This window comes from Monopterus albus, unplaced genomic scaffold (assembly GCF_001952655.1).
Source record: "Monopterus albus unplaced genomic scaffold, M_albus_1.0 scaffold114.1, whole genome shotgun sequence".
Taxonomy (NCBI): Eukaryota; Metazoa; Chordata; class Actinopteri; order Synbranchiformes; family Synbranchidae; genus Monopterus; species Monopterus albus.
The window spans coordinates 923,872-935,191 of record NW_018127994.1 but is presented as its reverse complement, the minus strand read 5'-3'; the positions used below and the strand labels follow the sequence as shown (position 1 = coordinate 935,191).

General features: G+C 41.6%; 1 long non-coding RNA gene across 1 annotated transcript; it reads left to right on the top strand.

Moving 5' to 3' along the window:
- The first annotated feature begins 4,737 nt into the window (after positions 1 to 4,737).
- LOC109966560 (uncharacterized) lies at positions 4,738 to 10,856 on the top strand. Its single transcript, XR_002275790.1, has 3 exons — positions 4,738 to 5,022; positions 6,082 to 6,199; positions 10,820 to 10,856. It is a non-coding gene; the product is annotated as an uncharacterized LOC109966560 (long non-coding RNA).
- The last annotated feature ends 464 nt before the right edge of the window (positions 10,857 to 11,320 follow it).

The window sequence follows — 11,320 nt, the reverse complement described above, 5'->3', positions numbered from 1 at the left end:
GCGCACCCTTAGAGATAAGGTGAGGAGCTCAGAGTACAACCGCTGCTCCTCCACATCGAGAGGAGCCAGCTGAGGTGGCTCGGGCATCTGTTTCGGATGCCTCCTGGGCGTCTTCCTAGGGAGGTGTTCCGGGCATGTCCCACCGGGAGGAGGCCCCGGGGAAGACCCAGGACACGCTGGAGGGACTATGTCTCTTGGCTGGCCTGGGAACGCCTCAGCATTCCCCCGGAGAAGCTGGAGGAAGTGTCTGGAGAGAGGGAAGTCTGGGCATCTTTGCTTAAACTGCTGCCCCCGTGACCCGGTTCCGGATAAGGGGAGGAACATGGATGGATGGATGGACCATTCAGCTCAAATAGGCTCCATATTAAATTTATGTGATAAAAACTATGAGGCAAAATGGAAAAATATTGAATGTTTGGTACAGGGAAGGGAACTCTCAAGTATTATTGGTGAGTTGGAGACAATCAGAAATTTATTAGAACATGTCAATACTGTGACTAGATTGACATTAGAAGTGTCGCTTTATGTAGTACGGAAACACAAATTGGAAAAAGACCTCTGCCTACTTAACTGGCCTGCCTATACTAACAGTTTCACTCCAAATGCACATGACTTTAGATTTAAACAGTGAATTAACAATGGCATTACAGCCCTTTGTTTATTAATAAAGGATGGTAACTTTAAAAGTTTTCAGGAACTAAAACATGAATTTGATTTAACAAATTGTGATCACTTTCGATACCTACAACTGAGAAACTTCTATGATAAAGAAGTAAACCACAAAGTTGATTTTAATAAGGGTATCATTAGAATTTAATTGGCATATACAATTCTAAAAGATACACTATAAGATAATATCCACTCTCTATAAGCACCTTATGGAGAAGAAGGAATCCAATACATACTCTGTCTCCTCAGCCTGTTCCACCCCCATTGGCCAGCCAGTGAGTGACCCTTGTCTTGCGCAGCTCGGCCCACCTTCTCCTAACCCCCATAGTGACTGTCACCGTGCTGGTCGAACCCCGGTTCTATAGACTATACCGTCACTATTCTTGTATTGTTCTCACCGCACCTGTATACCTGTATAGCACGTATTAAATCTGCTTGCACCGAAGTCAGCCCTCTGGGACCGTTCTTTTTTTTTTGCTCACTCACCTTCCTGTGTGTGAGCATTTATAACAAACAATTTATACGTTTGTATCGGAAGGTCCCAGTTGTTCTTTGTGTTGGTTCTATGTGTGTGTTCTTTGATGTATAAAATCAAAAATAACTTAAAAATAAAGTAATAAAAAAAAAGACTAAGGAAGTCATTGTGGATTATAGGAGGTCCAGGAAGACAATAAATGCTCCTCTTCTCATACACGGGGAGGTGGTGGAGCAAGTGGATAACATCAAATTCCTGGGCATCCACATCACATCTGATCTGACCTGGTCTCTGAACACATCCTACCTGGTGAAGAAAGCCCAGCAAAGGCTCTTCTTCCTCAGGAAGCTGAAACGTGCTGGTCTCTCCTCTCAGCTGTTCACAAACTTCTACAGAGCGACAGTAGAAAGCATCCTCTGTCTCAGTGCAACAGTGTGGTACAGGAGCTGCACTGCACAGGACACTGCAGACCCCACCCACCCAGGCAACAGTCTGTTTGTGCCTCTTCCCTCCAGGAAAAGGTACAAGAATATAAAGACTAAAACAAACAGACTGAGACAGAGCTTCTTCCCCAGAGCTGTGAAATCAATCACTCCCCTAACCCCTAGTTACACACACACACAACCTCCCCCCCATGGACAGACACAGATAGAACACTGGACCTCTGCAGACACACACCCATGCTCACACCTCCTCCTAAAGACTGAGATTTGCACTGAGTTGCACCCTATAATGTTACTACACTCTTGCTGCTAGCATGCTGCTGACCTGATTAGGTCCCATACATCCCTTTTTATTTGTTCAAAATTTTTTATTGACTTATACAATTGTGTGTTATGTAAATAATGTGTCATTTAAGCCAAGAGCTGCTGGAAAATATATTGTTGTGCTATGCATAATGACAATAAAGATTCTTGACGACTTTCTCCAGTATCCTACAGTGATGTTGATGCACTGCATTCTATCCATGAAGTGGATAGAAAATTTAGTAAAAAACAGGCCTAACTCTTAATTTTACACTGTTCTGACACTTGAAAAATACAATTTTAGATAAATGTATTCAAGTTTCTATTTTCTACTTGCTATTTCCAAAATAGAAAATTGAAGTGATAAACATTACATGGACCCAGAATAACTATGGCTATGCTGGACAGTGGCAGCATGTGATTCCTGACAAGTCATAAATTTCTCTAAATCTACAGAGTGTTGATGAGATGTTACTATTGACTTTTGATTTCTAAGTATAAGGACTGGTTCCAGTAAACTGCCAAGCTGAGTAAATATTATGTCAAAACAGAGATGTGGCATGGATGAAGAGGATTTTGTGGGAAAACAGATTTGTCAGAGAGAGGTTAGTCTCTCTCTGGTTTTCTGTTAGCTTTTTCCACTGGCTGACTCAGCAGTTACTATGTGAGAGCATACTGGCGACTGGAACCCTGCCAGCTGAAGACAGAAAAGGATACAATATATTAAAGTAAAATGTCAGCTCCCAAACAATATGGATGAAGAAGGATGCTCCCATCCAGTGAAACGCTGGCAGTGTTAATACTGGTGGGAAGGGTTCTCCCAGGTGAAAAATCATTTCAAAAGTGATTTGTGGTCAGTGGCATACTCATTTGTGTGTGTGTGCATGTGTGTGGGCTTGTTTATATATACATGTGGGGATAGAACACTGGAAGCACACTGCTTTGCTGGGACCAGAGGCTGGGCCCCATGAGTAATTTCTCAAATTTTGTGAAAATGATTGGGTGTAAAGTTAGAGCAAGTGTCAACTTTGGTTAAGATTAGGGTAAGTATTAAGGTTAGGCAAGTAACAGTTCTGGTTAAGGTTAAGGTAAGTCTCCTGGAAATGAATGTAAGTCTATGTAGGTTATGAAAACAAGGATGTGTGTATGTGAGAGAGAGAGCTACAAAATTGTAGCAGAAATGTAGGATGACTCTGCAGACTTCCCCTGTGAAAATGGTGAAGGGAAGCTGGCACTGTTGATGCCTATTTTACTCTGTCTTTTTCTTTCTGTGTCTCTTCCTGCCAGGTCGCTGTGAGCCAACAACCAGTGCGGAAGAAAGTTAACTCACTTATCCTTCCTGTCTCTCCTCAGCTCATTTATCTACTTCCCAGTATTGTTTGCTGTCATACAGCAGATGAGTGAATTATGCTGCTGATCCTGCTGATGCTGGTTTCACATCAAACGTGTGAAGCAAAATAAGCCATGAAGTGCAGTGTGTAATGAAAAAATAATAATTCATTTATCTGTAGAGTACTTTTTAAACAAAGTTACAGAGTATCTTCTCTTTGTGATGTTGGAGTCATCAAATTGAAGGGAGCAGCGCTCTGTCAGAATCATTTGTCAGTTAATCATAAAGGTTGGCTGATATTTCTTCACATCAGTGTGTTAGTGTTTCTCGGGTGTGCAGCAACTGAACATCCTTAACAGTGGCTATGTTTTTAGTTATTGTTCTTATATCTCTTAACCTAGATTCTCTACTTTAGATTAGTTGTAAATCTGTGGTTACTTTCCCCTCCTATTCTGCACCTGCTGGTTCAGTGGGGTGCAGCATGGAGCTCAGTGGTGATTGTACTGTTATTCAGGTCAAAGTGAATGGATTCACCTTACTGTTATTGTTGCCATATCAGAGGCCCATCTAAATACTGCTGGGAGAGGTAACAACGCTCTCAGGCAGGGCAGATGGCTTTCTGTGTCAATAAACAATCTCTGATCTTTGTTGGTCATAGCTATTTGAGCAGATGTGTCAAGTAAAATAAATAGAAGGGCGCGTCCATTAAATCCACATCATCTCTGTGAGGTAGAGAGGCAACAGATACTGATATAGGAAATGTTTTTGTAATGTTTGAGTAGCGCTAAATAAGTACTTTATTAATTTAAATAGGTAAACTCACTGAAATTGTGATCCCCCTTTCAAGAAATCTGTGTACAAGATTATTTGGTAAAGCTTTAGAATACAGCCCACAAATTAAAGAATTAATAAACCAGATATATAGGGTAGCTTTTTGTAATATTACTGTATCTATATCATGCAAGGGACCATTCTCACCCTTTTTTCCCCTGAAATCTGCAGGTACTGCAAAGACTCTAAAGAGCCCATGGTACTTTTCCTTGTTTTCTGATGTATCTATAATGTTACAACGGTGAATTATCATCTTAGATGTGACCTAAAGCTGAAAAAATGAGATGTACATACTGTATGTTCTAATTACCTGCTTTGTTTAGTGTTACACATCTCTTTTCATCTGTACATATACCAATGTTTACCTATCTATGGAGGAGAAATTCAGATTAAATAATGCCATCACGGCTCATCATGCTGTTTACTTACAACAACACCGGCAGCAGGAGTTGTGCATGTTCATGAACTATCCTCTCATTTTTAGGAAGAGGCTCTCTGGTTTTATCATTCTGAAATAATTACAGACTATTTGGAGTTATGATGGGTGCAAAGCTAATCTAGAGGTACCCAAGATTAAACATTAAATGGCTAGGAATGAGCATGCTTTGGGCTCTTTAAACATGCAAATGAACCTTAAAACAGTGACGCCTGCACACTGGGAAGAGAATCAGAAGGGAAAGGAAAAGACGAGGGGCTTGTCAAACATTTAGTTATTGTTTTTAGCTTTAACTTGTATTTTGTTTGGTTTCTAATTAAAATTGAAATTACAAAACTGATTATGATTAGTGAGTGTTTTGGAGCACCAAAACACAATTTTTTGTTGCTGCTGGGTGAGCTTGGGTCTCTTTTGGTGGAGCTAATCCTCCGTCTCCCTTGCTGTAGCTGACAGAAAGCTCCTAAACTGTCCGCCTTGACTGTAGCTTCATGATACCACCCACTGCTGCCATGGTCTGTTCTCCTTTGATGTCCAGGTGAGATGCAGTTCATCTTAAACAAGCCCATGGAGAGGGCAGAAAAGAATAACACTAAAGAATAATGAAAGTAAAAAAAACAAAAAGGGGGGGGCGCTGAGTAAAAGTAGAAACAGAAATGCACAAGTGGAACCAAACTCCAAGCCACAGGGATTAGAAGTTTCAAAAGTATTGAGAGCTGACTTTGATAAACAGATCTTCCTCTCTGGTTTTCAGCTCTGGCACACAAGTTTAGCCACAGACGACAGAGCTAAGGCTGGGCTCATGCTAGAGGATTTTATAATGTTAACTGATTTTAAATGACAGCTTTAACAGATTTTTTAAATATTTTGACCTTAAGAGCACACGCACACACACTAGACTATTCATTCCAGAGGCAGGACCACAAACTTGACATTCTTACTGAATTTTTTTCAGACACAGAGGACCAAGGATCTCACAAAAACCCATGTGATCCAATGTCACTTCAGAAAAAAAATAAAAATGGAGTTGGAAATTTGTCATCAAGCAGTAGCACTCAAGTGTTATGTTTTGCACAGTCTAAAAAAAAAGACAAAAAAATGGGGATGAAGTTTTGGCTGAGAAGATGAAATAAACACGGCTTACACATTTTGCAGCGTGAGCTGGAGGTGAATTGCAAATAAAGAAATTAGGAGATTAGTGCAAGACAATGCTATATTCTGGCACCGACAACGATGGCGGCCATGGTCACTCGTGCTCTCTTGTGTTTGTTGTTTTCTTTATTCTCTTGGTCTTTTGCAACTCATCCCAGATTACTTTTACCAGAGAAGAACTGCTAAATATCAGATAAATCAAACCGAACTACCTTCCTCCAATTTCTGTGAATGAAGAATGCTGTATAGACATTCTGATTGGTGGTGCATTGGCAATATACAGGACCTGGAAAAAACACCGCCTTGGTGAGGTTACGACAGAGGGGACCCCACTCCCTTCTATTCAACTGGCAAATCTCTCCTCTCTGGTCAACAAGATGGATGAAATTCTTCTCGTCAACAGTACTAACTCTGACTTTTGCACACTCTGCTGCTTTGTACTTAGCGGAGACCTGGCTGAGCAACCTGACAGAACGATTCAAGTACCGGGCTTCCAGGTGTTCAGAGCAGATCGCTGTCTGGAAAAGCAAGAGGAGGTGGAATCTGTTTCTACATAAATGAAGGTTGGTGCACAGATGTCACAGTGCTACTGAGGACATGTAACGCAGACCTAGAGACTCTTGTTATCAATTGCAATTACCTTTCTATTCTCCTCATGAATTTAACTCTTTCATGCTAAGGGGAGTGTACATAAAATCACAGGCCAACGCTAGTGCACTACAGCTCCTGGCAGAACAGATACTGTAACTAGCCTGGAGCTAGAACATCCCGACTCTAGCATACTCATTGTTCTAGGGGACTTGAACAGAGCAAACCTCTCCCACGAACTGCCCAAATATAGACAGCACATCACCTGTCCCACCAGGGACAAAGTCACACTGGACCACTGCTACACAACAATAAAAGACGCTTATCACTCTGTCCCCCGCGCAGCCCTTGGACTCTCTGATCACTGTATGGTCCATCTTATTCCAACCTACAGGCAGAAACTTAAAGCTGCAAAGCCTGTGGTCAAAACAGTGAAGAGCTGGACTGAGGAGGCTAAGTCAGGCTACAGGCCTGCTTTGACTACACAGACTGGAGTGTATTTGAGACTGTAGCTACAGACCTGGACGAACTCACTGACACTGTCACATCTTATATCAGCTTTTGTGAGGATGTGTGTGCCCAAAAAGACCTTCTGCGCCAACAACAACAACAAGCCCTGGTTTACAGCCAGGAACACACTGACAAGGGAGATCAGAGCAGCAAAGAGGAGCTACTCTAAAAAGCTGAAAGCTCAGGTTTCAGCCAACAACCCCTTGTCTGTGTGGAGGAGCCTGAAAAGCATCACTGGCTATACGAAACAGAATACCTACTAATTTTAGGTATTCTGTTTTAATTAATATTTATCTCATTTCAATGAGCATTCCTTTGCCTGTCTGCATTGTTTACTGCCTGTTTATACTGCTTATTTTGCATTGTTTGCTCTGTTTGTTGCTTGTCAATACTGCTTATTTTGTTATATTACACAGCCTTATGCTGGTTCACTGTTTACTTGCCCCTTGCATGGGGATATGTACATACACATTGAGAGCCAATGTACCAGAGTCAAATTCCTTGTGTGTGCAACACACCTGGCCAATAAAGCAGCTTCTGATTCTATTAGTGGTGGTGATGTTTCCCAGCCAGCTTGCTCTCATTGGCTGTTACAGGTGTCTGGTCAGGATTCAATTGCTCTTCCCCCAACACTACAGGATTCCAAGTGGTAAATATCAAACATGCTTGATAATTAGAATTCAAATCCGGGGGCCTTCCAATCCTGTTCGAGGCATAACAATTAGGTTGTTTAACAGCTCACACTACAGGAACATTTGGCCTGAGAATTGCTTCCGAGAGGCCTCATGTCAGAGAATGCTGCCACAATTGACAGGAAGGGCAAATCAGGCACAAAATCTGGCTAATTATCCTGCAGTCTGGGGCTGAGAAGGAGCAGCACACCATAGCAGCGCTGCCTATTGGACACAGCAGACCAACTCAGGGTAATGGACAAAACACACACTGGATAGAATGTAGCAGATTTTCACTGGCCAGGAACACTTGCAGTGGACATTGCCTGTAAAGTGTTACCATAACCTCTAGCATTTTTGTAGTGTGACCAAAACAGATGTGATTAATGTGTCTAAGCAGATGTGTTTGAAGCAAAAACGTGTTAGAAGGCACTGCTCTCTAACAGAGTACAGTAAGCACTGTCATTCCATCCTGGTATTATGGTTAGTGCTGAGTGTGGGGATGGAGGGGAGCTTGGGAACCACTGACTAGCTTTGTTCTCTGCCATTGTTCATCTTCAGGATGTCTACAGCAATGTTACACAGGAGGTCAGAGGAGCAGCTCTGTATTACTATCTGGAACAAAGCCAGCAGGGCCCAACTCCTCTGATGTCCCTGGAAATCTAACAAAACAGGCCACTGTTGTTCCAGTGGGATACAGACTGCTCATGCACTGTGTGTGGGCTTTCATAACAAGCTCTTTGTCCTTGTTACTTTATTCATTGATAACATTTACTCTGAATCTTGAATCCTTGAGTATATTATATTAATAGATTCAATTTTTTTAAATGACACTTTGATCACGTCAGGGTCAGTGTTTGGGAGGTGACAGTGGTGTGGTGGGTAGAGCAGTTATTTCCCAACCAGAAGGTTGAAGGTTCAAATCTCAGTGCCTCCAATGCACATGTCAAAGTGTCCTTGGGCAAGACTCTGAACCCCCCATGATGGTGGTGTGTATGCACCCCAGGGCCCTCTGCTCCAGATATAGTTTTGTTGTATATGTTACAATATAAATAAAGGTTCTTGATGCTGTACTTTTTTTCCAAAAGTAAGGCAAATGCCCTGCCAAGGAAACTCATTTTGGCTGCTTGAATACATGATATTATTCCTCCAGTCACTCCAAACCTCAAAGCCACAGATGAAGTTAGAATTGAAATCCACTGGTAAAGGATCAGGTCCTTCTTCATATTGACACAACATATAAAGCATCTCCATTACTGCAGCTACAGTAAATCCACCTATAAGTCTGTCAACCTGCCTGTCTGTGTGTCAGTGTATGGGTCCTCCCTGTCTGTGCTCCACACACACGGCCTTAACTGAAAAGGAATTTACTTGAAGAGATATGAACAAAAGCTTAAAAAGGTAGGTAGACTCAAGAATTGATACAGAAACTGGTAACAGGCACTTTGTCAAGAACGCGGGTCCAAACAAAACAAAAAATGAACTGGCATGAAGAACTCACAAATGAGCTAGTAAATTGCAAAGGCCGGTTTGTCAGAATAAAACAAACAAGCTGTGAAAAAAGCTGGATTTGTTGATTTTTCTACAAAGATCTTCTAAAATGGTCTGAACAAATTTTTGGTACCCATTAGAAGTGGGGATAAATAGTTAATTGTAGTGATATTTCAAACGGACAGTAGTCTCCAATTAGAATCATATCTTCAATGTTGTGCCTATTTATAGGAAGAACAGTCCTCATTGTACTGCTTGGGGTCACTGTGTACCGGAGTTGCCTTCCTGCACCTGGCACAGTGTGCCTTGAACATGTGCAGGGCACAATAAAATTATAGGATTATCAAGGAAATATCCTTCCTGGTGTTTGAGAACTCTGTTTCACTCACAGGTCATAGCTCATCAAACAGGATAATAACCTAAAACATACACCTAAAAGCACCAAGAATGTATGAGAAGACTGTTGTGATGCGGCCGGCTTTAGTTGTTGGACAACTATTGGAAATATGCTAAAAACAACTATATAAATAAAAGAAACTTGCACATCTGACTTGTTTACAAACCCATGGACCCCACAGATGCTGATTTATTTAGCAAAGAGTTTTATTAAAACAACAGTTGATGGACATAGAATTGTATGGCTTTCCTCAGTGGATTTATCAGACAATAGGCTCCCCCATAGCCTTTAAAATCCAAATTGTAAACCAACAGTGGTTGGAAACATCTGTCCTCAATGTGGTTTCCCCTGCTCTCTGTTCCTTGTTAATGAAGCCTGTCTACACTGTTATTTGTACTCAGGGAAAATGGAATACACTGAAGCATTGGGCGGCATTTGATCATTTGGTTGTGTGTATGTGCGTGTGTGTAAAGGGGGTTGGAGCAACTCATGATGGCATTTGCTGTTTTCATAAGCAAGGCATAAAGTGGTTCTGAATGTGACCAGGCAACCAGAAGAATGTGCACTTTTAGAGCACACACACTTACATCAGTTTATGTGACTATAGTTCTGTGTGCAGGGTAGACAGCCTTCTTTTCACCTGTCTTTATTTTTCTGTCTGCAGTGAGACAGTGTGTATCATCATCCAGACTGAGAGCAGTAATTATCTCAGTGTGTGGATATCAGTGCAAACACCAAACCCTCATTTAGTCCCTGTCTGGCAGCTGAAATCACACCGTGAATAATGGCATTTCTCATTTGATATCCTCACTCACTTATGTTGTGGCCAAATCTCTGTTCTTCACTTCTAAGTGGCACTTAAGGTTTTGAGATAATTACTGTAATTTTCTGCAGGTTTCATACTGTATTTACGTAAAAGCTAGAACTACAACAGACATGGTCACAAAGCGGAGGCTCGCTTTTTTCATGGCAAACCTGAAACCGATTTTATTGATCCCCAGTGGGAAATTCTCAAGCTACCATGCAGTATGTAAAGTACTTCAATTTATAGAAAATGCCATTAACATTAGCTCCACCTTTATATCCATCATGTAATAAAAATTTTGTGAGATAGATAGATAAATAAAAGCTTTGTAGAAGAACAAGTCTGAGGTAAACTATTTAGCATAAACTAAATCCACAGAGTACTTTTACTTTTGGTATTTCAAGTATGTTTGGATGCTAATAATTTTGTACCTTTACATTACATTTTGAACGCAGGACTTCTAACATGTACACTGTGGTATTACTACCTTTAATTATGAAAAAAGATTTGAGTACTTACTTCCACCACTGGTAAACAGCAAGCGTGCCAGAAATAGGAGGGTCAAGGGGTCATTGCAATGACATGAGCAAGTTGCCAACAAATGGCAGTGGTACAATGAATGAGCTTATGGGGAGATAAACATGAAAAATTGTTTTTGTGGCTAAAACTGCACAAATCACAAAAGTAATAAACTTGCTTCCTGGGCTCCACTATCTCACAGGACCTGAAGTGGACGTCCAACACCAGGACCATCATCAAGAAGGAACAGCAGGGGATGTACTTCCTGCGCCAGCTCAGGAAGTTCAACCTGCCCTAGGAGCTGCTGATACAGTTCTACAGAGGAATCATTGAGTCTGTTCTCTGCACCTCCATGACTGTCTGGTTTGGCTCAGCAACCAAACAGGACAAGTACAGACTTCAGTGGACAATCAGGACTGCAGAAAAGGTCAATGGTGTGAGCCTGTCCTACATGGAGGACCTGTACACCTCATGGGTCAAAAGGAGGGCGCAGAGGATCACTGCAGACCCCTCACACCCTAGACACACACCTGCAACACACCTGGCCAATAAAACTGATTCTGATTCTGCTTGTTAGTTCAGTGTGCAGAATTAGCCATTAGCTCAAGCAGTCTGGTCAGAGCTGTGAATTTTATGAGGCTGTTGTTTAACTCTGAAACTGCAGGTCCCCCGTGGACCTCAAGAAAACATCCAACCAATCTTT